Genomic DNA, 25,871 nt, shown 5'->3' on the forward strand with positions numbered 1-25,871 from the left:
GTGAAAATTGGGGGATTTTGGGAGGAAATCCTGGGAGGCTTTTGGGGTGAAATTCGGGATATTTCAACATTTTCCTTCCTAATCCACGAGTAAAGGGAGATGTTGGGATTTGATCCAAAAGATCTTACAACCGATTTTGTGGTGAAACAGAGAAAAACCGTGAGCAGCCAACTCACTGGAAACCTGCATGTTAAACGCAGAGAAGCACAAAGTGTTTGATGCTGTTAGAGTTCAAAATAACAAGGAAAAATGGTGGGGAATTTACCTGCCTTGGAACAAAGTATGACCCCATCCCATACTCTCAGCTCCCGCTCCCCTTCCAGCGTGGCTGTGACCCGGGCTGGCCGTACCGCTCGGTGTCTCTGGACCTCACAGCATTTCTACGTGGCTGCTGCACCCGGGTCCCCAGCACGTCCTGCTCTGGCCGCCTTCCCCGAGCGGTCCCACGTGCACCAAGCGGGTGCTACAGACCACAGGGGCCTCTTGGCTGCAGAGCTGGGTGATGGGAGACAACAAAGCAATGCCCAGGATGCAGCTGTTCAAGCCAGCCTCGCCTCACGGAGCATTTCTTTCTCACCTGTCCATGGTTCTCTGTGTGTGTGTGTCTGTGCTCCTTTTTAAACTGCAGGGCTGGGAGGCCTGGCCATTCCACCGGGAGTGCTCACCCTGGGAGCACCAGTGTCTACCTTGGGAGGAAGCAAGCTGCCACCAGAATAAAAGCAGGGTGGAGCTGCTCCCACTCCAAGGCAAGAGCCTGCAAGGCCCATCCTTTGGGGACTCGTCTTTTGTGTGAAGGCACATTGTCTAGCAGAGGAAGAGGTTGGTACCTGGTGGAGCAGGGCCAAGATTCCATTTTCCCCAGGCAGCTCCCTCCTCTGCCTGCTGTAGCGCTGGCCAGGGCTGGGAGAGGAGGGGGAGTGTGTTCAGCACTGCTGCTGGAACGGAGTGGCCCTCTCAGGAGGATCCCGGTTGCTTCAGGACCTTGCTTTTGCACTGGTTTGTGTCCACAAAGGAAAGGCATGCAGAAGGCAGAACCATCACCCCAGCCCTGCAGTCAGGAGTCCATCAGCTTTCCCCACAGTGAACGTGGTTAAGGTCTCCTTAACCAAAGGAAAACTCAGCACCACTACAGATGTACAGAACAGCAATTTATCCACTCCGACACACTTTTCCCATTATGTGTCCAGAAGACTCCAAGTACTGACTTTACATGTCCACAAGCGTGGCCAAAGCCACACATACAGAGCAACACCAAGTTTTCAAGGTGTACCAAGAGAAACAAAGATTTAATAACATTATTTCTTAGACAACTGTTGGGGATGAAGTCAAATGTAAAGAAAAAATGGAAATGTAAAAAATCATGGATGTTAGTGCACACAGATAGAGAGTTTCTGCTTTTGAGCTCCGCAGATGTTTTTTTCTTTCCTCTTTCCCTTCTTGTGTGAGCTGCCTTTGAGTCAGTTATGTTATGTTGAGCTCTTGTGGGCACAGAGCGGTACTGCCGCTGTGCCCCGACCGGGGCCCTGCCCCGCTCCGCTGGGTGACGGGGGGGAGGCGGCAGCGGGAGCTACGGCAGTTCCGCGGCTGCCGAGCCTGGGGAGGGAGTGAGCGGGGCGGTGTCTGTAAATAGCAGGGAGGGGTGAAATAGCGTTAAGTGTGTAAAGTGACACGGCTGGGAGCAGGGACACTGCGCTAAAAGGAGCGGCGGCCGTGCAGGCCGGCGGCTAAGAATAGCAGCAGTGGCGGGCGGCAGATCAGTTTCAGCTTCACGGACGGACTGCGGGGAGAAGGACGGTGAGCAGCGGACCCGCAGCAGGCGAGGGGCGGGCACTTAGGTATTTTGCTAAGGTGTTTACCTCGGCCAGCACCTAATCGGGCAGTCCAAGTCCTCGCAGAAGAGGAACCGCTGCGAGGGAAGAGGCGCTCAGAGCCCGCAGCGAGCTGTGCACGCCTTCCCCACCGCCGCTCCCTGCTCCGCGCTGCCATCGCAGCTTTGCGAGCTGGCACCACACCCGGGCGAGCTGGTGGCTACGCCCCTCCCCGCCCCCTGCCCCGAGTGCCGCTGGGGCGCTCCGATAGAGGCTCTGCGGGGGCCTTTTAGGCGGGACCAGGGCAATAGAGAGGGCCGGAGAAGGGGATGGGAGTCTGGCGAGAGGGGCCCAGGGCGACCGCGGACCCTGCGAGCACCCCTGGCTCAGCCTAACTGAGCACCTCGCGCTCCCATGGGCCGCAGCTTCAAAGCTTCCGGCAATCCCGGTGGATTGGTTCTAGGTTATGGTTCTAGGTCAGGGTTCTAGGTTATGGTTCTAGGTCATGGTTCTAGGTTAGGGTTCTAGGTTATGGTTCTAGGTCAGGGTTCTAGGTCATGTTCTAGGTTATGGTTCTAGGTCAGGGTTCTAGGTCAGGGTTCTAGGTCAGGGTTCTAGGTTACGGTTCTAGGTCACGGTTCTAGGTCAGGGTTCTAGGTCAGGGTTCTAGATTATGGTTCTAGGTCAGGGTTCTAGGTTATGGTTCTAGGTCAGGGTTCTAGGTCAGGGTTCTAGATTATGGTTCTAGGTCAGGGTTCTAGGTCAGGGTTCTAGGTCAGGGTTCTAGGTTAAGGTTCTAGGTCAGGGTTCTAGGTTAAGGTTCTAGGTCAGGGTTCTAGGTTAAGGTTCTAGGTCAGGGTTCTAGGTTATGGTTCTAGGTCAGGGTTCTAGGTCATGTTCTAGGTCAGGGTTCTAGGTTATGGTTCTAGGTCAGGGTTCTAGGTTAAGGTTCTAGGTCAGGGTTCTAGGTCAGGGTTCTAGGTCATGTTCTAGGTTAGGGTTCTAGGTTAAGGTTCTAGGTCAGGGTTCTAGATTATGGTTCTAGGTCAGGGTTCTAGGTCAGGGTTCTAGGTCAGGGTTCTAGGTTATGGTTCTAGGTCAGGGTTCTAGGTCAGGGTTCTAGGTCAGGGTTCTAGGTGGCCAATCACAGCCGCCCTTTGAATCCAGGCGCGGTCCCGCCAAGCTCAGCCCGCTCAGTCGTGGCCCGTTCCCGCTCCCCCGTTTTGCTGGGGTGCCGCTCCGGCCGCTGTCGCTTTGGGAGCCGGCGGAGCCGAGCTGCCGCAGCCCCAAGAGGTGCTGTTGGGTCTCGGGAAGGGTGGGCGGGGGCTCCCCGTTCAGGTCCCGGCCGTAACTTCGCCCAAAGAAACGGGGAGAAGGGGGGTAGCGGGCGGGATCGCGGGAGCGGGGCCTGAGGGGACAGCGGGGGGTCGCGAAGGCGAGCGCGGCGGGAACGGGCGGGCTGGGATTGGCGGGCCCGGCGCTGCCTCGGGCTGTGATTGGCTGGGCTGGCCGGTGTGGGCTATAAATAGCGTGAGCTGGAGGGGTGCGGGCCTTAGTTCGGCGGCGCGGCGGCGAGCGGCGGAGAGGCGGGTGGTGGCGGGAGGTGCGCGGGTGTGATCCAGGGAGCGCCGGTGCTCCAGGACGGGCAATGGAAATACTGAGGCTGGAGCTGGATAAATGCCATGGGGGAAGGGGATGGAGCTGCAGCTCAGGGCCTGCAGGAGGTGCCTGGGGGATTTGCAGCCCCTGTCTGCTGGTACCAAGGAGAGTCTGAGGGTCTGGGGGCTGGGAGGGCTCCAGGGCCTGAGAACCAGCCCAAGGGCACCTTTTGGGATGGGCTAGCAGGGGCCCAATGGCTATTCCCAGCCCCTGGTAATGCCTGGGGGGGGTGAGGGGGGGCCTTTGGGCAAGTGCTGGGCTGAGACCCAGGGGGAGGGGGAAGGTACCTGTTGGGCTAGAGGCCTCAAGTGTCCCCAAAGTTGGGCTCCCATTAGGGTGGGTAGGACAGTATCTAGAGACATTGAAGTGATAGTAATAACTGACTTGTGGCCTTATCAACAGCCCTGGGTTGCAGTGAGAAGCGGGAGCAACTTTCAGCCACCAGAAGTGGGAAGCTGAGGAGCAGGAACTCAGGAAGCAGAGCTGGAGCAGACAGAAACATGGTAGGGTTTAGGGTAAAACTGTTGTGGGGCTGGGATAAGGAATATGGAGCTGGGATGCGAACTGCGTGGCTGGAGCTGAAATCAGTGTAAGGGCGGGGATAGGGCCTTGCAGAGCTGTTCCTCCAGTAAGGATGGTCAGGTTGGGGCTGGAATGTGAGTTCAAGAGCTAAGCTCAAACCACAGGGAGCTAGAGCTAAAACAGAGATCCTGCCTGGAGAGCCAGAAAGCAGCATGATGTGTCACTGCTGGGAAGATGAGGAGGCAGAAGTGCAGCACAAGAGCTGGCAGTCAAATAAAGCTTGTGGGACTGAAGCTGAAGTCACTGGGGCTGGGATGGGGACTGCTGCAAACACTGTTCTGAGGGCATAGTGACTGTACATGTGGGAAGCAAGCATAGAATGGTACACAACGGGGCAGGCTGTAAATACAGTAAAGATTGCTTTGGGGTTGGGATGGGGTTGGAGTGGCATTTCTCAGCCTTAAGGTGAAACCTCAGAGCTGGAACCAAGAACAAAGACCCTTTGTCTCAACCTGGAGCAGCTTCACCTAGCAGAGCGGAGGGAAAAGGAAGTGGATGTGGAGCTGGAAGAAGAGAGCTTGCAGTGAAATAAAGCTCGTGGGCCAAGAGCTGAAATCACTGGGGCAGGGAAGGGATCACTAGGGCTGGAGCTATAATCACTGGGGCTGGGATAGAGACTGATAGTGGTATTGACACGGCTGGGTGAGATAACTGTGGTAGCATTCATATGCTGAAATCACTGTAGGTCAGTAATATTGATGTTGGGGCAGGGTCAAAGGGCTGAGGTCAAGTGCAAAAGGTCAGGGGTCAATGGTTAAATTGGAAAGTCAGGGATTCAAACTTCAAGGGTCACATGTGAATGGTCAGTGTTCAAAGATCAAGAGTAAAGGGTCCCAGGTGCAATGTTATGGGTTAATTTTCCAAGGTTATGTGGTTCAAGGTCAATTATCAGGGAATCAAACTTCAGAGAGCTAAAGTCAAGAGTCAAAGGTCAAAATTCAGAGGTTAAGAGTAAAAGGTCAATGGGAGGTTGCCAGGGATTTGCAGGGAAGAGGAGTATTTATAAACTTTATCCATATTTCCCTGTAATTCTGGGTGTTTGGATTTCATTTGTGCTCGTCAGGATAAGCCATAAACAAGCCCCTGAACTCTGCATCCATGCGTCAAGCACTTCCACAGAAAGGCAAGTCAGCAGTGATTCTAGAGGAAAAATTAGAGGTGATGGCTTATGATCCATGGGGAATTACATTGGGAATTGTGAAACTCAAACACATGGAATTGTGGAGGTGGAATTCCATTTTCAGCCTTGGGCACCAGGAGGAGGAGAAGTGTCCTGATCCATAGCAAGGAAAGCCTGGTGCCCCAGTGTGTCAGGTGCAGACAATGTCCTGTCCAGGGAATGAGCGACAAGTTCCTTCTGCCCCTCCCCTCACCCGTAGGATGGCAACAGCACAAACTGAATTGTGAGGTTGATGAGCTCTCAGAGCAGCCCCAGGTGTGAGCAGTTATGGTAAAGAATGGGTGGGTCCTGCCCGGGGCTATTTTAGGGGGAGGGTTTCTGTCACTTCGCTTGAGCATGGAGTGTGGAGCAGTTGGAGCAGAGGGATTTTTGGTGAGCTCCTGGGGGATATTTCATGGAGTAGTACTGGGAGTGTCTCATAGGATCTGGGAGAACAGCTGGATACACCTGGACATGGAGCATTGTTTAAAGCAGCATCTGAGCCAAGTAAGCCTGTGTGGGTTCGCAGGGATTTGCAAAAGGGATTTTCCCTTTTGATTTCATTTTGCCGTTTGCTCCCCAATTCCCCCCGGAAGAAATGGGTATTATGAGGACAAAAGGGGGGCATAAATTGAGGGAAGAAACTCCTGTTATTATCTATTTTTACACTGGGGGGGAGTCCACCTATGATTTTAAGGGTGCTGATTGGAGGAAAACCTGCCTTTTCCAGGGTGTTAGGGGTATCAGTGAACAGTGAATCCCCATGTTCCATTTTAAATGGAAGGGGGGAAATATTGTTGCTATTTTATGGGTTTGACTTGAGGGGAACCCCCCACTTTCCATCATCCTGAGGTTTAAATTGAGAAGGAAGCCTTATAGTCACTACTTTTTAAGGGTCTGATTGAGTGTTCCCCTTTTCCTATCATTTGAGAGATTTCAATCAAGGGAAAAACAACTTTTTACTTTTAGGGGATTAAATTGAAGGGGGGGAGCACTCATTTATTTGCCATCGTATTGGTTTAAGAAGGCACGAACACCCCCCCATTGCCTCAGTTTCCGGGGTTCAATTGACAGAAACACCGGCTTTTCCAGCATTAGGCGGGGTCACATGGAGCCGTGGCGCTGCTTTTGAGAGCGATTCTGACCCCTTACAGCCCTGCACGGCAGCGCTTCTGGCATTCCCTGGGGAATTTGGCGGCTGGGCAGCCCCCGAGGAGTGACAGAGCCGTGCTGAGGCCGGGCGGGCAGGCGGGAGCCGCGGCGCGGAGCTGTGTCTGTCCCGGCTGCTCTGTCCGCTCCGGGCGCGGGGCTCGGGCACCGCCGGGGCCCCTTCGGGCCGGTCCCGGTGCCGCCGGGCGGGCCGGGCTCTCCCGGGGCCGGAGCTGCCCCCGCCCGCCGGAGGAGCCGCTTTCCGGCCGGGAGCGCGGGGCCGCCCCCGGGTGCCGAGTGCCGCCGCTGCCGGGGCTCGCGTGGCTCCCCCGGTCCCCCCGCACCTGGAGCGGCGCCAGCCCGGGAGCGAGTCCCGGCGGGGGCCACTGGGGAACACTTGTGGCTTGTCAGCTTCAGAGTGCGCTGGCAAAAGCCGCTGGGAGGAGGGGAGGGGGAAAAGCCCGACCTGCCGGGCTTTTTGTCTCGGGGCTTTGTCGGTGTTGCTCTTTAGCCGAGCTGCGCCTTTAAATAACGATGTGGCGCCTTCTAGAAACTGTGTCCAATACCTTTTGTACCCTCGCAGGAGGGCTTCGAGCTCAGGTTTTTCCATTGCCGAGTTAACTGCAGGTCCGAGCTGGCAGCGTCCCGTGCATCTGGGGTGTGTGAATCTGTTTGTGATGTTCATTTCCCCTGGATGCAGAGCTGGGCTTTTCGGGCAGACTGTATTTCTCAAGCCTCGGGGTTTATTTAAGCCTTACACGCGATTTTCTGGAGACGCGGGCCGAGTGAGAACTTTGTCTTGGTGCTGTACTGGGGAATGGAATGCAGGGGGTCCCCGCAATATCCCCGTGGAAGCTGGAATGTCCGAGGGAATGGATGTGACAATTCTCGGGGCTGAACCTGGCTCCCAGCGCTCTGCAGCGTAGGATGCGAGAGAGCAGGGCCGGGGGACAGCAGGGTAGGGACAGCGAGGTGCTTCGTGCTCTGGGTTTGGTGTTGATGTTTCCAGAGCCAGAGCAGGTTGATTTGGTTCAGGTGCACTGGAACAGGATCCAAACCTTGGAAAGGTCTGAGACCAATTGGGAGGAAATGTTTTAACATGAATGTGTTTCTTGATAGAAATCAGGTTTCAGTTAGTTTTTTAATAGATTTTAAAGGAAATTTTTTTTTTGAGGAAAAGTGAAAAAAATGTTTATTTCAATAAGTAGGGCGTAGGAAGAAGAATGAATAACGTTAGATAGTTTATTTGTTGTGGAGTAGAGATCAGGAGATTTAGAAAGTTTTGTGGTTTTTATTCACGTGTGTTTGGGATGTGGCGTGGGGTGTTTTGGTGGTAGCTTGGGTTTTGGGATTGGAGTAAAGTTGAACAGTTTTAGAAGAAGTTACTATGGTTTTGGCAATTATTTTGTATTCACTAATCAATGATGTCAGGAAAATTAATCCACAAACACCAGAGGTTTATGTCCAAAAAGGAGACAGAGGAGTCCTTTTACTTTATTCGAATAAAGGGAGAGGCCATGGGGCATTCCCCTGGGGTTTCTGGAATTTTCGGAGGGCCGGCTGCTTGTCCCTTCTCTCTTTCCCCATAGGCTGAGGTACTTGAGAGGTACAGGCTTCCCGGAATGCCTGACACCTGGGGTACCTTTCCCCCCACCACGCATAATCCCTTTTTAATTCTTAGCTTTTGTGGAATTCATGATACTCTTTCAGTGCCTCTTTGATCTTTTAGTGGAATCCATCCCATTGTTTCTGTTGTCTCTCACTGATAGCTGCATCTTATCAGCAGACCCACAGCTTGTTTGTAAAGACAAACCTGTCATTCCTCTCTATGAGAAGTTATTTTCAAAAAAGTACAAAATGGATTTTTTGTTGTCTCGGTTAAACAATAGAGCTGAGAGAGAATTTGGGGTAGACTGCATTAGTATTGTATACAGATTGTACGTTAAAAGTTTTTTTTTTCTTTGTTAGTTTTGAAGTTACAGAATTTGTTTCAGCATAAAGCAGATGGTGGGGATATAATATAATGTAATTTTAGGACATCTTAATTTTTATTGTATATCTTTGGCTTAATGGTCAAATTATTTTTTACTTTTAGATATACTTTTATAGAGATACAGGTAAATATAAATAGTGGTAGTAATATTGAGTAAGCAGAGTTATTTATGTGGTTTTTATTCAATATTAGTTTTTGTGGTGGCACATAGTGTGTTGTTTCATTTTTTTGTGTTCACTACGTGAAATTTGGTTTTTGAATAAAGATGATTTTTATGAATGGGTTGGTTTGTATTTTAGGTAGAACCAATTAAAATAGATTTTGATATGTATTATTTGGTTTTGTTTATTGTATGTACGGGTTCAGATTGGGTAGGGTTTGTTTGGTTAGCTGAGTTTTGGGTGTTAATTAGGCGGCTTTTGTTAGATGCAGTTTTTAATTTTTGGCAGTTTTTTGAGTGGTTTTAAGGTGATTTTTAGTAATTGATTGTATCTTTTTTTTGGTTTGTAGTTGGTGTATAATAATGTATATGTTCTATTTATTTAATGTTGTGGTTTTTAGTTTAGGTGTTGATGATAAGTTTGGATTCCTTTCTGTTGTGGTGTTTCTTATTAGCTTCATTTCTGGGGACACAGGCATTTATATGGTGGCTTTTTATAGGTATATTTTTGGGGGTGGTGTTTTTTAACTTGTTGTAGTTTAGGTTGGTTTTTTGTTTTTAATTAGTTATTAAAATTTTTTATAGAGTCTTGGTAATTATTCAGGTATTACTATAAATGTAGAGCTTTGGGGTTTTTTTACTAATGTCTAGGGTTAGTTTAAGGGCTTTGAGTTCAGTGACTTGGTTTGATTTTTTTTTTAATAGTTGGTGTTGTCAGGAAAATTACTCCACGAACACCAGAGGTTTATATCCAAAAAGGAGACGGAGGAGTCCTTTTACTTTATTCAAATAAAGGGAGAGGCCATGGGGCATTCCCCTGGGGTTTCTCAAATTTTTGGAGGGCACAGCCTCCTTTTTTATCCTAATTCCCGGCCGCTTGTCCCTTCTCCCTTTCCCCATAGGCTGAGGTACTTGACAGGTACAGACTGCCTGGAACGCCTGACACCTGGGGTACCTTTTCCCCCTCCACCCCCAATGCATAATCCCTTCTTAACTTTTATGGAACTCATAGTGTTCTTTCAGTGCCTCTTTGATCTTCTACTGGAATTCATCCCATTGTTTCTGTCGTCTGTCACTGATAGCTACATCTTATCAACTGACCCACAGCTTGTTTGTAAAGACAAGCTCATCATTCCTTTCAGTGTGATGTGTGGAGTTCAATAGGGTTGCTTTTTATTTATGTTTAACTTTGCTGATGTGATAAGAACTGTTAGTGAAAGAGCATAGCATCTGTTTTTGCTGGTGGTTGTATGGCGTGGCTTTTGTTTGTGTTACCTGTTTTGGGTTTTTTTTTGTTAGTGAGATTAAACTTTATTTTGGGGTTAATTTGTGATTATTTTAAAGATTTTAGTGCAATTTAGGTTTTTGATTTGGGGGTGCTGTGATGAGACTGCTTTATTTGTTTTATGTGGTATTGGTGGTGTGGATAGAGGGAATACTTGTTTTTAAAATTTACTTTAGTATTGTTAGTTGAAGTGTTAGGATGCATTGTGTTTCAGTGTTGAATCTTTTTGAGGTGGTTTGGATTTTTTCTAGGTTAAGATTTTTTTCCCTTGGCTGGTGGAGGTATTGTGACTTTATTGATCATATGGGTGAGAATTTGATGCTGTTTGTTTTTTGGTTATTTTTTTTTTTAGGAATTAGATTTTTGCAGTAGACCTGGAAGAATTCACTTTATTTCAAAGCATACTAGTTTAATCACATAAAGGTTCCCATATTAACTCGTAATATTAGATTCTTTTTCTCATTTAGGTTTTCCAGAATTTACTGTTGATTTAGCAATCAAGCAGGGATGGCACTTCGTTCTTGAAAAGATGGCTATGGAAAAACCTGTGTCTAACAACAAGTACCTGACAGAGGGCAATGATTTTGCTGTTATTACAGGGCCAAATACGAGTGGCAAATCAACTTTGGCATGGAACTGCTGGAGGAGAGGAGTTTCTGGTGGGCTCCCAGTGGCATCTGATGGAGTGACGGTGAGAGCATCTCATAGGGTCTGGGGGAGCACGTGGATGCAACTGGACGTGGAGCACTGCATAAAGGAGGTGGTGAGGGACAAAGCTTTCTGCCAGGAAGCAGCACCTGAACAGCTGAGCCAGTGTGGATTTGCAGGGGTGATCTTTCTCCTTTTCCCTTTTGATTTCATCTTGGCAGTCCTTCCTCAGTGCCCTCAATCTGTCACAAGAATTCCAAAAATAAAACGGCTGAGTGAACAGTGAAAAGAAGGGGTATAGGTAAGGTGGAGTTCAGGTGTACCCCACCGCAAACCCTAAACAGCAGCCCTAACAGCGCTCCCGTTTCCTTGAGACAGCTGCAGGCAGGAACCCTAAAGCAGCAGAGTGCCAGAACCCCCGAGAGGTGCAGGCAGTTCCCTGGTGCTAGGGCCAGCCAGGAAGAGATAGTGGGGGGACGATCCGCAGGGTTGGGGAAACAGGGGGTTTCCCGCCCCGCCCCACCCTGGGCTCTCTGTCCCTCCGCAGCCGGGGATTGCTCCCACCCCTCCTCGAGGCGGCGGTTGGTAAGGCTTCGTGCCTGGCCTCCGCAAAGAGTTCGGCTCTGTCAGCCTCTGCCCTGTCTCAGGGCCAAACTTAGGTAGGGTAGGGAGCAACTGTGGATTGCCTGGTCCGGGCTAAGGGACATCTCTTGGGGCCTATGGATAAGGAGCATCCCCGGTTGCAAGCGTAGGGTTGTAAGTTTGTAGGGTTCAGCGGGGCAGCTTGGCAGTGACACGGAGAGGCTGAGGGAGGGCTTCAGAGGTCAAGGGCTCGAGGGCTGGAGACAAACAGAGAAAATAAAAGGGGTATAGGTTGGGATATAAGGTAGAGTACAGGACTATTCAAACCCTAAACAGTAGCCCTCACAGCACTCCCGTTTCCTTGAGACAGCTGCAGGCAGGAACCCGAAAGCAGCAGAGTGCCAGAACCCCCGAGAGGTGCAGGCAGTTCCCTGGTGCTAGGGCCAGCCAGGAAGCGATAGTGAGTGCTCGGGCCTACTGCTGTCATATAAGCTGGGGTTTCTATCCTTGGGGTATCCTGGGCTCCCTGTCCCTCACTGACTGGAGAGTCTTCCTCCCCTCCTTGAGGTGGTGGTCATTTGGCTGTCAGCCAATACTGCTGTGAAGCAAGCCTCTGCCTCCCTGTGGGGTGAAGTGTGCAGCCCATGAACCTGGGCATTCTCTAGAGAAGGTAAGTGCTGGGTTTTCACAGATGTGCCACTAAGATCCTGCATTGATATTTGGTCTTCTTGGTTGTAGCTGACCAGGAGACGACATCCTAGCAATGGCAGGAGCTTCCCAGATGGCGAGGAGGCCTTCCTTCACACCCCATGTGGATCCACCCCACCAAGCATCCGAGAGCTGAGTCGAAGGCTACGACCCGCAGAGGGGGGATGAAAGCGGGGTGCCGGGTCGGGGCTCGTGACCTGGGATTTTTGAGTCAGCTTTGGGGACGGGGAGGTCCAGGCTGTGGCCCCTTAGGCCGCACGGTGGGAGAGCCTCACTTTTGTTCACAGTGCTGAGGTGTGCAGGACAGAGCAGCCTCGGGGCGTGGCGTGTCACTTGTCCGTCGTGCCTTCTGTGTCTTTTGTGCCTCTTGTGTTGTACGTGCCTTGCCCTATCTCTTCTGGGGGCTTACCAGAAACCCCAGCATCACTTATAGCATCTCCAATCTCTGGGCTCCTCGGCTCGGCTGCTCTCAGAGGCCTTGGAATCGCGTCTCTTTTGAAAAGCATCCGATCGGATGTCTTTTAGACCTCTTGTTCCGAGCTGTGTCAACAGCTGTGCGCCGCGAGGATCCATTGTTGCGGCTTAGGACTTGAAGAAACGCGAAGATAGGTAGGGGACTGCGGCCCTCAGGTTCTTGAGCATCCGTCTTGGCAGTTCCTGGAGTTAATTGTTCCATCAGCATCTTCTTCCTCCCGGGTTCTGTGAGCTTCATCAGCTCGCCTTCATTCTCACCCGGCTCATCTCGTTCCGCATTCTCTCAGTCCTTGCGGCCGTCCTTGTGGCCCAGAGTTTTGTCTCCCCATTGTGTCCCCTCGTCGGGTGTCTGGTGTGTCACGGGTGTCTGGGTGTAGTTGTCCCGGAGCTGCTCTGCCCTGCTGCCCAGCCTGGCTGTAGGTGTACAAGGCCAAGTCCCAGGCCCCTGTAATTTAAACTTTGTGATGTAGGGTGTAGTTGGGGTCTAGAACATATCCCTAGATCAACACAAGATGTCTGGAGCTGTGAAGTTACCCTGCAGCGCTTTGACTTTTGTCTCAGCTCTCTTTCAGATGCGGACGGATGAAATCGGTGGCAGAGCGCCCCATCCAGGGTAAGGGGGTTCCCCCGAGAAGGTAAGTCAGTGTTTGTCTTTGCAGGGCAACTGGAACCGGTCCCTGTGTTGTTACAGGTCTCCTCTTTGTCTTTATTTTTAGGAAATAGAGCCATCTAGCAGCAGTCAAGGTGAAGTGGGCAAGGTGAGCGTTGACCGGTGGAGGGAGGCTGTTGTTATCGCTGGGCTCTCAGTTTCAGGTGCGACGCCAAGCGTCCCTCCTTGTTTGCGTGCTTTAGGCGGTCCAGTCGCGTTTCGTCGAGACCCCGTCGCCAGCCGGCCGGCACGCCTGCTTCGCCGCTCCCGTGAGCCCTGCGGAAGCGTCACAGGGACCGCGTGACGGAGCCTTTTCCACGTAAAGGGGCCGTGTGGCTGGCCTTCGGGAAGGGGCCGAGGGCTTCCCGTGAGTTGGGGATGTCGGGGGGAGGAGCGAGGGCCTGTTCAAGTCTCAGCAATGCCACATCACTTTTTCTTCTCTTAACTCAGGCGTGCCCTGTGCTGATGGCGTCCGGCACCCGGCATGTCCGTAGCATGTGGCCTCAGGACACAGCCATTCATAGGAGACCGTGAGTAGCGGAATTGTCGGGTTTTGGCTGACGCCCTACAAAGATCAGCTGCTGATTTTCTGTTTTATTTATTGTAGCTGACCTGGAGATGATATCCTGGAGATGGCAGGAACTTTCTGGATGGCGAGGCGGCCTTCCTTGGCGCTCCGTGTGGATCCTCCCCAGCGGGCATTCGAGAGCATAGTCGATGACTGAGATCCGCAGAGTGGATGAAAGTTGGGACTAGTCGGGACTCGTGACCTGGAATATTTGAGTCAGCTTTGGGGACGGGGAGGTCCAGGCTGTGGCCCCTTAGGCCGCACGGTGGGAGAGCCTCACTTTTGTTCACAGTGCTGAGGTGTGCAGGACAGAGCAGCCTCGGGGTGCGTCGTTTCACTTGTCCATTGTGCCTTCTGTGTCTTTTGTGCCTCTCGTGTTGTATGTGCCTTCCCTTATCCCTTCTGGGGGCTTACCAGAAACCCTGACGCCGTTCTTAGCATCTCCAATCTCTGGGCTCCTCGGCTCGGCTGCTCTCAGAGGCCTTGGAATCGCGTCTCTTTTGACAAGCATCCGATCGGATGTCTTTTAGACCTCTTCTTCCGAGCTGTGTCAACAGCCGTGCGCCGCGAGGATCCATTGTTGCGGCTTAGGACTTGAAGAAACGCAAAGATAGGTAGGGGACTGCGGCCATAAGATTCTTGAGCATCTGTCTTGGCAGTTCCTGGAGTTAATTGTTCCATCAGCATCTTCTTCCTCCCGGGTTCTGTGAGCTTCATCAGCTCGCCTTCATTCTCACCCGGCTCATCTCGTTCCGCATTCTCTCAGTCCTTGTGGCCGTCCTTGTGGCCCAGAGTTTTGTCTCCCCATTGTGTCCCCTCGTCGGGTGTCTGGTGTGTCACGGGTGTCTGGGTGTAGTTGTCCCGGAGCTGCTCTGCCCTGCTGCCCAGCCTGGCTGTAGGTGTACAAGGCCAAGTCCCAGGCCCCTGTAATTTGAACTTTGTGATGTAGGGTGTAGTTGGGGTCTAGAGCATATCCCTAGATCAACACAAGATGTCCGGAGCTGTGAAGTTACCCTGCAGCACTTTGACTTTTGTCTCAGCTCTCTTTCAGATGCGGACGGATGAAATCGGTGGCAGAGCGCCCCATCCAGGGTAAGGGGGTTCCCCCGAGAAGGTAAGTCAGTGTTTGTCTTTGCAGGGCAACTGGAACCGGTCCCTGTGTTGTTACAGGTCTCCTCTTTGTCTTTATTTTTAGGAAATAGAGCCATCTAGCAGCAGTCAAGGTGAAGTGGGCAAGGTGAGCGTTGACCGGTGGAGGGAGGCTGTTGTTATCGCTGGGCTCTCAGTTTCAGGTGCGACGCCAAGCGTCCCTCCTTGTTTGCGTGCTTTAGGCGGTCCAGTCGCGTTTCGTCGAGACCCCGTCGCCAGCCGGCCGGCACGCCTGCTTCGCCGCTCCCGTGAGCCCTGCGGAAGCGTCACAGGGACCGCGTGACGGAGCCTTTTCCACGTAAAGGGGTCGTGTGGGTGGCCTTCAGGAAGGGGCCGAGGGCTTCCCGTGAGTTGGGGATGTCGGGGGCAGGAGCGAGGGCCTGTTCAAGTCTCAGCAATGCCACATCACTTTTTCTTCTCTTAACTCAGGCGTGGCCTGCGACGACGCTGCCTGGTCCCGGCGTGGCCGTATCGTGCGGCCTCAGGACACGGCCGTTCGCAGGAGACCGTGAGTAGCGGAATTGTCGGGTTTTGGCCGACGCCCTGCAAAGATCAGCTGCTGATTTTCTGTTTTATTTTTTGTAGCTGACGGAGAGACGACAGCCTGGCGATGGCAGGAACTTCCCGGATAGCCAGGCGGCGTTCTTTGGCGCTCCGTGTGGATCCTCCCCAGCGGGCATCCGAGAGCTGAGTCGAAGGCTACCACCCGCAGAGGGGATGAAAGCGGGGTGCCGGGTCGGGACTTGTGACCTGGGATATTTGAGTCAGCTTTGGGGACGGGGAGGTCCAGGCTGTGGCCCCTTAGGCCGCACGGTGGGAGAGCCTCACTTTTGTTCACAGTGCTGAGGTGTGCGGGACAGAGCAGCCTCGGGGTGCATCGTTTCACTTGTCCATTGTGCCTTCTGTGTTTTTTGTGCCTCTTGTTGTTGTATGTGCCTTCCCTTATCCCTTCTGGGGGCTTACCAGAAACCCCAGCATCACTTATAGCATCTCCGATCTCTGGGCTCCTCGGCTTGGCAGCTCTCAGAGGCCTTGGAATCGCGTCTCTTTTGACAAGCATCCGATCGGATGTCTTTTAGACCTCTTGTTCCGAGCTGTGTCAACAGCTGTGCGCCGCGAGGATCCATTGTTGCGGCTTAGGACTTGAAGAAACGCAAAGACAGGTAGGGGACTGCGGCCCTCAGGTTCTTGAGCATCTGTCTTGGCAGTTCCTGGAGTTAATTGTTCCATCAGCATCTTCTTCCTCCCGGGTTCTGTGAGCTTCATCAGCTCGCCTTCATTCTCACCCGGCTCATCTCGCTCCGCATTCTCTCAGTCCTTGTGGCCGTTCTTGTGGCCCAGAGTTTTGTCTCCCCATTGTGTCCCCTCGTCGGGTGTCTGGTGTGTCACTGGTGTCTGGGTGTAGTTGTCCCGGAGCTGCTCTGCCCTGCTGCCCAGCCTGGCTGTAGGTGTACAAGGCCAAGTCCCAGGCCCCTGTAATTTGAAATTTGTGACATAGGTTTTACTTTGGAATCTAGAGGCTTTTCCTAGATCAACACAAGATGTCTGCATCTGTGAAGTTATCCTGCAGCGCTTTGAGTTTTGTCTTAGCTTTCTAAGCATTTTATTATTTGCTGCCCAATGTGGGGTTCAGAAGAGTAAGGAAAACCCATGCTGATTATGTTGTATTGGTGCTTAATGTGTGCTGGGATAAAGGACTTTGTAATGGTGTTACTTAAGTTCATGTCTCTCAGGGTGGAGGCCTTTATGTTGTTCTAGTCTCTGAGCTTTTTGGAGGTTTTAATGCCTTTCTTGTCCCTAAGTTTATTTTCTTATCCAAAAATAACTCCAATACTGTCCCTACTACATAACTTTCACAGTAAAAGAGAACAGATTACTATAGCTGTTATGCTAAGGTCAGTAATAATGATGGATAAAAACTTTATAAAAGTACTGAAATTTGTACCAAATAGCTTTAGTTTATTGTTTCTTTGGCCTACCCTACATCCCAATCCCAGTAACATGTTTTAAAAGTGTATTAGTAATTATACCCTGTTTATTAGAAGAGGAGCAAAAAACCCCACTACACTCTTTTTACTAATAATTCATACCCCATCATAAAAGTAAAACAAAACACAAAAAGCTATATAAAACCTAACACAACCCAATCTGCTTAAAAAAACCTCAACAGCTTACTAAACTGAAAACCATTCAATGAGCCCTAAGCATTACTAAAAACAACCTAACCACATCTCTACCTTCTAATTCATAAATAATAATCAATGCTCTATAAAAATAACTAAAGATTAACATTAACAATAAAAAAAATTAAACTACTAAAAAATAAGAAATCACTACAAAAACAAACTAACTGTAAAAATCCATCATATAATATATTCATATCCATCATATATATATTCATATCTCAAAAAATACAACTAATAAAAACCACCAAAGCAATAAACAGGTACATGCAACTACAAAAAAAAAAGATCAAAAATAAACTGCAGTTAACCATACAAAACCAAATTGTTCCTAACTCAATAATCTCATAATACCTTGAATCATCAAAATAAAAATACTATCTCCAAATAAACACAAAACCAAAAAATAAATTTAACCATAAACAATATTTTTCACATTAGCCATAAGTTTAAAACATACTACAATCAAACAAATGAACCTCCTCTAAGAAACAATAATCCAAATAGAAATATAAGAAACCTAACGAATTAGCTACATTACTGTACCCCCAAACATACATAAGCACTACATACTCACAATAATAAAAATACATCAATAAATAAATGAAAACCTACCCTATACCTCACACTGCTACTCAAAACATCATCCTTAACCTTAAAAAACAAGCCCTTTAAAAACATAATGCCCCTAAAAAATTAAATCAAACCATAAAACTCATTTCAAAAACAACCTTATCAACACCTCAACTAAAAAACATAATATTCAGTAAATATACCATATCCCCTATCATGCACCAAGTACAAAAAAAAAAAACCAACAAAACTATTAAAAACCATTTTAAAAACATTAAATAAAAAAGTCTTTCAAATATTAAAAAACATCTAGCAAAAGCCACCTAATTCATTAACACCCCAAACTCCACCAAGCAAACTAACCCTACCCAATCTAAACCCTGGCATGTCATTAACAAAACCAAAATCCCAGTAACAAATAAAAAATGTATTTAAAAAAGCAATTAAAATCAATTCCAGGTTAAATAGAAAAAACTCCATAAAATTGTCTTAACTCAAAAACCAAATGACACATGATAAATAATATGAAAAAATAACACAATGTATACCTCAAAAAATATATACCTCAAAAAAATCTAAGCATTAAATAAAAAATACGTATAAACCTCACTTTTTACTCAATATCTCTACTCTTATCTGTCTATATATATAACTAATTTCCAAAAGAAACAAAACACCCCACACAAGTTATTTTCAAAAACAACACTCATTCCCTCACATCCTTCTCCTAACGATATTCTGTACAACAAAACAAAAGTCTCCCTTACTTTGAATTAATTTTTAACAAACTAAAACAAAAAAATTCTCCAAAATATATATATTTTTTTCTTTCTCTTAAATCTATTCAAATGTACTCTAAACTAAAAACCCAAACACCAAAAACTCACACATCCAGCCCTCGGGGGTCTGGGCCTCAACGCTTTGCAACACCAAAAAAACTGATATATTACTAAACAAACAAAACTACACTTCCCAACAAGAACTTTCTAAATTGACCATCTCTTCAAACAACAAATAATTTTATTATTTATTATTCATTTGTTTATAATTATAAATACTTTACTCATTAAATAAACATTTTTTTCAATTTTCCTCCAAAGAAATCTTTTCCCAAACCAATTAAACAAAATAAAAAAACCACTTAAATTTTCTTTATTAAAAACCCTTTTCAAAACTTTTCTCCCAAATTTACCCTAAACCAGGAAAAATATCTCTTGTGCATTATACATATATCAATGTAGTATATAAATATATATTTGATAAAAATAGACATTAAAAAAATGTTTGATTACCATTTCAGGTAAAGGGGCTGTTTGGTGTTTATTAGGTTAGAGGTAGAGCTTTTAAATAAATAATGTAGAAATTAAAATGCACAAATCTATAAGATATAGACATAAAAAAGAAATATAAGTAATATAAACATAGACATGTAGATTAATATTAAATAAGATATATATATAGATGTTATATATGCTTATATGTTATATATGCTGCTTCATCCCCTACTGCAAGGTCACCGATGACAACAACACCCCTCCATGTTCACCAAAATCATATTGCCAATATTTCCAATAGATAGTACATACATCACGGCAGCCATGTAAATCCACCACACCGCATCAGCACATGCACACTGCTGTACCATCCACTAACCAACCCACACAGCCCTCCAAATAAACCACACCTCATCAGCACATGCACACTGCTGTACCATCCACTAACCAACCCACACAGCCCTCCAAATAAACCACACCTCATCAGCACATGCACACTGCTGTACCATCCACTAACCAACCCACACAGCCCTCCAAATAAACCACACCTCATCAGCACATGCACGCTGCTGTACCATCCACTAACCAACCCACACAGCCCTCCAAATAAACCACACCACACAGGCCCACCAAAACACGTGTGGCACAGCATCCGGAAACCACACAAATGTACAGCACCGCGTTTGGCCAGAAATGCATGACCACAACCATTTTTAACCACAAATAAATGCACATCACCATATTCAAGCCAAAATGCATCTGCAGACCACCATATCGAACCAGAAATACACATGAACCACCATAGTTACCTAAAAATAAATGCACAGCACCAAATCTGAACCAGAAAAACACAACCACCACCATTCCACTGCTGCTGGAATGGAGTGGCTCTCTCAGGAGGATCCCGGTTGCTTCAGGGCTTTGTGTCCACAAAGGAAAGGCATGCAGAAGGCAACACCATCACCCCAGCCCTGTAGTCTGGACCTAGAAAGGCTTCCAATAAAGTAGGTGCTGCTGTCCAGGGCAGTTGGAGTTGTTCTGTGCCTTCTTTGGGGGGGAAGAGCAAAGGCTGGGGACGGGGTGGAGACTGGGGGGCTCCCGTGTCCCTTGGGGCACGCCGAGGTCCCCGCCAGAGGGAGGGACACGCTGCGCTGGAGGAGCAAGGTGAGCGGGGAATGGGGAGGGCTTGTGCTGGGTACCCTTGCCCAGAGGGGACCCCAAGCTGCCAGGAAATTCCCTGGGAGGGCTGGGTGCAGAATCCAAAAACCTGTGGAGTTGTTCTGGTTTTTACGGTAGGTATTGGCAAGGGACAGGAATTGACCTCTCCAAATCCCCTTGGAAAGGAACCCCCTCTCTGTGCACTCCGTCGTTAGGGTTTTGTTATGTCAGGAACGGCTTAGGGTTAAGAAAGTGGGTTTTGTCTTTCCACCTCTTACTTCCCTGTAAAATGGCAGTGTATAAAACACATGTGTGCATCCCTGAGGTATTAAAATGCACCGAGAGAAATTTCTAGGCCTAAGGTCCATAGAGACGAGCGCGTTCTGCGCTCGGGGTTGAGTAGGGATTTATATTTTTGTCATTCTGATCTGTTAGCTGAAAGAATTGGGAGAGTTTCCAAGAGAAAGAAATGCAAATTTCAAAAACCAGAACATTAGAAAGTGAAATATATAAATGTATACATGTAAAAATAAATATAGGGAAGCTAGGTAGATCTATATATAGAGAGAGAGAGCCATAAAAAAGAAAGAAATACAAGTAATCCAAGTCTAGACAAGTAGATTAATATTCAGTATGAAAACTATATGGACAGATGCTAATATAATATATTTTAATATCAGTTATGTATGATATCTCTGTGTATAGATAAAGAAGATCAATATGATAGACATAAATATTACAAAAATTTAAATGTAGGGTCCTTTTGTTATTTATTTGGATAGAGGCATGGCATATAGATGAATAATATAGCAATGAAAATATACACATCTATAATAAAGAAATAAATATAGGGAGATAGATAGATAGATAGAGATAGAGAGATAGAGAGATAGAGAGATAGAGAGATAGAGAGATAGAGAGATATAGCCATAGAAAAGAAATAAACACAAATTATCTATATCGAGACAAGCTGGTTAATACTCAATATGAAAAATATACAGATAGATGGTAATGTATTTTAATATCTGTTGTGCATTATATCTCTGTGTGTATAAATAAAATCAATATTATAGAAATAGATATTATAAATCTTTCAATCACGGGAATTACTGTTTTTTATTTGGTTACAGGCATGGCATTTAAATGAATAATAGAGACATGAAAATATACACATCTATAATAAAGAAATAAATATAGGGAGATAGATAGATAGATAGATAGATAGATAGATAGAGAAAGAGAGAGTGAGATATAGCCGTAAAAAAGAAATAAACACAAATTATCTCTATCTAGACAAGGTGGTTAATATTCAATATGAAAAATATACGGATAGATGGTAATGTGTTTTAATATCTGTTGTGCATTATATCTCTGTGTGTATAAATAAAGAAAATCAATATTATAGAAATCGATATTATAAATCTTTCAATCAAGGGAATTACTGGTTTTTATTTGGTTACAGGCATGGCATTTAAATGAATAATATAGAAATGAAATTTATACACATCTATTATAGGGAGATATATATATATATATATATAGAAAGAGAGCCATAAAAAAGAAATAAATACAGAAAATATACACATCTATAATAAAGAAATAGGTATAGGGAGATATATATATATAGAGAGAGAGAGCCATAAAAAATAAATAAATACTGATAATCTAAATCTAGAAAAGTCGATTAATATTCAGTATGAAAGCTATATGGATAGATGCTAATATAATATATTTTAATATTTGTTATGTCTGATTTCTATGTGTATAGATAAAGAAGATCAATATGATAGAAATAAATATTACAAAAATTTAAATGTAGGGGGTTTTTGTTTTTTATTTGGATAGAGGCATGGCATTTAAATGAATAATATAGAAATGAAAATATACACATCTATAATAAAGAAATGAATATACGGAGATAGATAGATAGATAGATAGATAGATAGATAGATAGATAGATAGAGCTATAAATAGAAATAAGTACCAGTAATCCAAATCTGGACAGGTAAATTAATAATCAGTATGAAAACTATAGGGATAGATGGTAATGTACTTTAATATCTGTTATGCATTATATCTGTGTGTACAAATATAGAAGGTCAATATAATAGAAATAGATATTAAAAACATCTAAAACAAGGGTTTAATTCTTTTTTGATTTGGTTAGATGCTTAGAGGCAGGGCTTTTAAATGATTAATATAGAAATGAAAATATACACGTCTATAATAAAGAAATAAATATAGGGAGATAGATAGATAGATAGATAGACAGACAGATAGATAGATAGATAGAGAAACAGAGAGAGAGATATATAGCCATAAAAAAGCAATAAACACAAATTATCTATATCTAGACAAGGTGGTTAATATTCAATATGAAAAATATACGGATAGATGGTAATGTATTTTAATATCTGTTGTGCATTATATCTCTGTGTGTATAAATAAAGAAAATCAATATTATAGAAAGAGATATTATAAATCATTCAGTCAAGGGAATTACTGGTTTTTATTTGGTTACAGGCATGGCATTTAAATGAATAATATAGAAATGAAAATATACACATCTATAATAAAGAAATAGATATAGGGAGATAGAGAGAGAGAGAGAGCCATAAAAAAGAAATAAGTACAGATAATCTAAATCTAGAAAATTCGATTAATATTCAGTATGAAAACTATATGGATAGATGCTAATATAATATATTTTATTATTACTTATGTCTGATATCTATGTGTATAGATAAAGAAGATCAACATGATAGAAATAAATATTACAAATATTTAAATGTAGGGGCTTTTTGTTTTTTATTTGGGTAGAGGCATGGCATTTAAATGAATAATATAGAAATGAAAATATACACATCTATAATAAAGAAATGTATATAGGTTGATAGATCGGGAGATATATAGATAGGGAGCTAGATAGATAGATAGAGAGAGAGAGAGAGAGAGAGAGATATAGCCATAAAAAAGAAATAAACACAAATTATCTATATCTAGACAAGGTGGTTAATATTCAATATGAAAAATATACGGATTGATGGTAATGTATTTTAATATCTGTTGTGCATTATATCTCTGTGTGTATAAATAAAGAAAATCAATATTATAGAAATAGATATTATAAATCTTTCAATTAAGGGAATTACTGGTTTTTATTTGGTTACAGGCATGGCATTTAAATGAATAATATAGAAATGAAAATATACACATCTATAATAAAGAAATGAATATAGGGAGATAGATCGGGAGATATATAGATAGGGAGATAGATAGATAGATAGATAGATAGATAGATAGATAGATAGAGCCATAAATAGAAATAAGTACCAGTAATCCAAATCTGGACAAGTAAATTAATAATCAGTATGAAAACTATAGGGATAGATGGTAATGTACTTTAATATCTGTTATGCATTATATCTGTGTGTACAAATATAGAAGGTCAATATAATAGAAATAGATATTAAAAACATCTAAAACAAGGGTTTAATTCTTTTTTGATTTGGTTAGAGGCTTAGAGGCAGCGCTTTTAAATGATTAATATAGAAATGAAAATATACACGTCTATAAGAAAGAAATAAATATAGGGAGATAGATAGATAGATAGATAGATAGATAGATAGATAGAGAAAGAGAGAGTGAGATATAGCCATAAAAAAGAAATAAACACAAATTATCTCTATCTAGACAAGCTGGTTAATATTCAATATGAAAAATATACGGATAGATGGTAATGTATTTTAATATCTGTTGTGCATTATATCTCTGTGTGTATAAATAAAGAAAATCAATATTATAGAAATCGATATTATAAATCTTTCAATCAAGGGAATTACTGGTTTTTATTTGGTTACAGGCATGGCATTTAAATGAATAATATAGAAATGAAATTTATACACATCTATTACAGGGATATATATATATATATATATAGAAAGAGAGCCATAAAAAAGAAATAAATACAGAAATTATACACATCTATAATAAAGAAATAGGTATAGGGAGATATATATATATAGAGAGAGAGAGCCATAAAAAATAAATAAATACTGATAATCTAAATCTAGAAAAGTCGATTAATATTCAGTATGAAAACTATATGGATAGATGCTAATATAATATATTTTAATATCTGTTATGTCTGATTTCTATGTGTATAGATAAAGAAGATCAATATGATAGAAATAAATATTACAAAAATTTAAATGTAGGGGGTTTTTGTTTTTTATTTGGATAGAGGCATGGCATTTAAATGAATAATATAGAAATGAAAATATACACATCTATAATAAAGAAATGAATATAGGGAGATAGATAGATAGATAGATAGATAGATAGATAGATAGATAGATAGATAGATAGAGCCATAAATAGAAATAAGTACCAGTAATCCAAATCTGGACAGGTAAATTAATAATCAGTATGAAAACTATACAGATAGATGGTAATGTACTTTAATATCTGTTATGCATTATATCTGTGTGTACAAATATAGAAGGTCAATATAATAGAAATAGATATTAAAAACATCTAAAACAAGGGTTTAATTCTTTTTTGATTTGGTTAGATGCTTAGAGGCAGGGCTTTTAAATGATTAATATAGAAATGAAAATATACACGTCTATAATAAAGAAATAAATATAGGGAGATAGATAGATAGATAGATAGATAGATAGATAGATAGATAGATAGATAGATAGATAGATAGATAGAAAGAAAGAGAAAGAGAGATAGAGATAGAGAGATATAGCCATAAAAAAGAAATAAACACAAATTATCTATCTCTAGACAAGCTGGTTAATATTCAATATGAAAAGTATACGGATAGATGGTAATGCATTTTAATATATGTTGTGCATCATATCTCTGTGTGTATAAATAAAGAAAATCAATATTATAGAAATCGATATTATAAATCTTTCAATCAAGGGAATTACTGGTTTTTATTTGGTTACAGGCATGGCATTTAAATGAATAATATAGAAATGAAAATATACACATCTATAATAAAGAAATGTATATAGGGTGATAGATATGGAGATATATAGATAGGGAGATATATAGATAGGTAGGTAGGTAGGTAGGTAGGTAGATAGATAGATAGATAGATAGATAGATAGATAGATAGAGAGATAGAAAGAGAGATAGAGAGATACAGCCATAAAAAAGAAATAAACACAAATTATCTATATCTAGACAAGCTGGTTAATATTCAATATGAAAAATATACGGATAGATGGTAATGTATTTTAATATCTGTTGTGCATTATATCTCTGTGTATAAATAAAGAAAATCAATATTATAGAAATAGATATTATAAATCTTTCAATCAAGGGAATTACTGTTTTTTATTTGGTTACAGGCATGGCATTTAAATGAATAATATAAAAATGAAAATATACACATCTATAATAAAGAAATAGATATAGGGAGATATATATATATAGAGAGAGAGAGAGACATAAAAAAGAAGTAAATACAGATAATCTAAATCTAGAAAAGTCGATTAATATTCAGTATGAAAACTATATGGATAGATGCTAATATAATATATTTTAATATGAGTTATGTTTGATATCTATGTGTATAGATAAAGAAGATCAATATGATAGAAATAAATATTACAAATATTTAAATGTAGGGTCCTTTTGTTATTTTTTTGGATAGATGCATGGCATATAAATGAATAATATAGAAGTGAAAATATACACATCTATAATAAAGAAATGTATATAGGGTGATAGATCGGGAGATAGATAGATAGATAGATAGATAGGGAGATAGATAGATAGATAGATAGATAGATAGATAGATAGATAGAGCCATAAAAGAAGAAATAAATACCAGTAATCCAAATCTGGACAAGTAAATTAATGATCAGTATGAAAACTATAGGGACAGATGGTAATGTACTTTAATATCTGTTATGCATTGTATCTGTGTGTACAAATATAAAAGGTCAATATTATAGAAATAGATATTAAAAACAGTTAAAACAAGGGTTTAATTGTTTTTGATTTGGTTAGAGGCTTAGAGGCAGGGCTTTTAAATGATTAATATAGAAATGAAAATATACACATCTATAATAAATAAATAAATATAG

At 43.7% G+C, this 25,871-nt stretch overlaps 3 long non-coding RNA genes across 3 annotated transcripts; all 3 read left to right on the forward strand.

Moving 5' to 3' along the window:
- Nucleotides 1–3,347: 3,347 nt before the first annotated feature.
- On the forward strand, nt 3,348–12,027 carry LOC147648642 (uncharacterized). The gene is made up of 6 exons (XR_015280180.1): nt 3,348–3,411; nt 3,870–3,970; nt 10,395–10,486; nt 10,665–10,744; nt 11,396–11,485; nt 11,593–12,027. It is a non-coding gene; the product is annotated as an uncharacterized LOC147648642 (long non-coding RNA).
- A 741-nt stretch (nt 12,028–12,768) lies between these two features.
- Nucleotides 12,769–14,472, forward strand: LOC147648643 (uncharacterized). Its single transcript, XR_015280181.1, has 5 exons — nt 12,769–12,820; nt 12,924–12,965; nt 13,060–13,223; nt 13,307–13,386; nt 13,464–14,472. It is a non-coding gene; the product is annotated as an uncharacterized LOC147648643 (long non-coding RNA).
- A 122-nt stretch (nt 14,473–14,594) lies between these two features.
- LOC147648644 (uncharacterized) lies at nt 14,595–16,522 on the forward strand. The gene is made up of 4 exons (XR_015280182.1): nt 14,595–14,661; nt 14,756–14,919; nt 15,003–15,081; nt 15,159–16,522. It is a non-coding gene; the product is annotated as an uncharacterized LOC147648644 (long non-coding RNA).
- The last annotated feature ends 9,349 nt before the right edge of the window (nt 16,523–25,871 follow it).

This window comes from Cyanistes caeruleus, chromosome Z (genome assembly GCF_971803275.1).
Source record: "Cyanistes caeruleus chromosome Z, bCyaCae1.hap1.1, whole genome shotgun sequence".
Taxonomy (NCBI): domain Eukaryota; kingdom Metazoa; phylum Chordata; class Aves; order Passeriformes; family Paridae; genus Cyanistes; species Cyanistes caeruleus.